This window comes from Eptatretus burgeri, chromosome 15 (assembly GCF_056783735.1).
Source record: "Eptatretus burgeri isolate ZD-2024b chromosome 15, Ebu_testis_v1, whole genome shotgun sequence".
In the NCBI taxonomy this organism is placed as follows: domain Eukaryota; kingdom Metazoa; phylum Chordata; class Myxini; order Myxiniformes; family Myxinidae; genus Eptatretus; species Eptatretus burgeri.
Window position 1 is genome coordinate 60,820,258 of NC_140975.1, and position 2,080 is coordinate 60,822,337.

Here is a 2,080-nt window from a genome sequence, read left to right on the forward strand (position 1 = left end):
TGAAGCGGCGTTGTGGTTGGTGGTTGATGTTGTGACTGGTGGTGGTAACAATGGCGGTTGGTCCAAATTAAAGATAGTAAAAGAAAAACGGCTATCCTGAAGAGTCGCAGCACGCATAAATGACATGTATTCCCACTAGACAACGGGTTTGGGCCTAACTACACATGTACTTACCGAGATACCTCACCTAAGGGACCTGAATGGTGGTTTGCGAATTTGGTAACCACAACACTACCCCCTCCCCTTTTTACAGACTCGTCCCGAGTCGTCAAATTTTTGTGTGCCATCATGTGTAGTTTTCCCCTAGTACATTTTACCTACGGATCCCTGAGTGCGACATTCATGGTATTCGTGTCCCCAAAATAAATAACCTGAGGGCTGCGTAACTACCTAAACAAACTCACTCACACGGACGACTTAAATAAAATTGCCGGCGCTAGACATACATGCCGGGGGCGCACTCATATTTACAGTACATCTTAACCTTAACTTACAAATTTACACTAAACCATGGCCCAGGATCACTGAACTCTGCAAAAGAAAACAGTTAGCAGGGAGCCAGGCTGCTCGCATGCAGTCTCTGGCTCAAAACAATGCAGGTGACAGGGAACGTGGCTGGCTGCTCACACGCAGTCCAAGGCCTTCCTTTTTGAACTGAACGCAGTGAACCACAACGGTGCATGGGCTGCACAAACGCAGTCTCCGTGCCAGCTCAAGTGGCACACGCAATGAACACAACGAATGGATGCATGAGCACAAACACGGTGCACGGGCCGCCACTGCAGGCCCGTGTTGTAGCTGCCAACAGGGCAGTTCTCGCAGCTTGCAAACTGTTGCCTTGATCCTGGCGCACATGGCAATGAACAGGGGGGGGGGGGGCAAAGCAAAAATTGAACGGGGCTGGTGAACAGGGGCAGTGGGCATGGCATGGCAAAGGCAGCAGGCAAACACAGCCCGCAGAAGAAGGCCGCTGCAGGCAAACACAGCCGGCAGATGAACTGGCCGGCACAGGCCTTGAAGAAAAAACAGCCAGCCGGCAGATGAAGTGGGCCGGCACAGGCCTTGCAGCACAGCAGCTGCAGACGATCCAGCCGGCACAGACCTTGCAGCAAAACAACAGCTGCCGATGAAGTTGGCCGGCACAGGCCTTGAAGCAAAACACGGCCAGCCGATGGCACAGGCCTTGCAGCAAAACAACAGCTGCCGATGAAGTTGGCCAGCCTTTGCCGTTCAGTGGAGGTTGGTGGAGGGAGTGCGGTGGTGCTGGCCACTTGGAAGGCGGGCTCGGACCTACCCTACGGTCTCCCTCCCAACCTATCGCCTTTGCCTGTCACTGTACATACCCACTCCCTTAATTTGTGAAAAACCAATTTAGCCCCCACTTATTTTTTTATTTTTGTTTTTATGTTTACTTCCCCTCTATAAATCGTCCCCTAACCCCCTTTATCGTCCTTGTTCGGCTAACCTATCCTGTCACCTAGCCTACTCCCAACCCCTACGTTCCCTTCCCGGAGGGGAATAAGGGAGAGCTAACGTCCTGTGTCGAGGCCCAACGAAGCCTCAGAATGGCCTCCCCAGAGTTCGGCGATCTATAACCAAAGTGGGTCCAGCGGCCCACAACGACAGCGAGGGGATGGATGGTGCGGAGGGGTACATCTCCTAATCTACCCTAACCATTTAACTGTTAAACTACCCCGGGGCTTTCAACAAGCGCCTCTCGCTTAAACTATTGGTTCCAACAACCCAGATTCCCGTCGCCTGTGTTGGTGTCCTCACAATTTCGGGCCTCGCCCCCCAATTTTCTCTCCGTGCCCTCACACGGTCTCCTGGCTGGGACATGTGGCTCTCTCTGGCAGGCACGACCCTCTGCCGAATCTCCGCTATGGCACCCCCGGGCACTACACTGCCTCCGAGCCTACCAGCTCCCTAACACCGGGGAGTGCCCCCCATGGCACCTCCCCTGAAACGCACACGTGGCAGGCTGGCTTCCCGGGCCCCTTTCCGAGGGTCACCCATGCCCACAACACTGCCCACGCGGCTAATGGCGCCCCGGGCCCCCGCACCAAGCAGGCGCACCCGT

The 2,080-nt window shown here is 54.8% G+C and overlaps 1 long non-coding RNA gene across 1 annotated transcript in view; it reads left to right on the forward strand.

Moving 5' to 3' along the window:
• Positions 1-803: 803 nt before the first annotated feature.
• Positions 804-2,080, forward strand: part of LOC147012300 (uncharacterized) — a 302,367-nt gene continuing 301,090 nt past the window's right edge. Inside the window, exons 1-2 of the long non-coding RNA XR_015051837.1 lie at positions 804-1,045; positions 1,133-1,239. This is a non-coding gene — a long non-coding RNA (uncharacterized LOC147012300). The remainder of the gene's footprint in view (positions 1,046-1,132; positions 1,240-2,080) is intronic.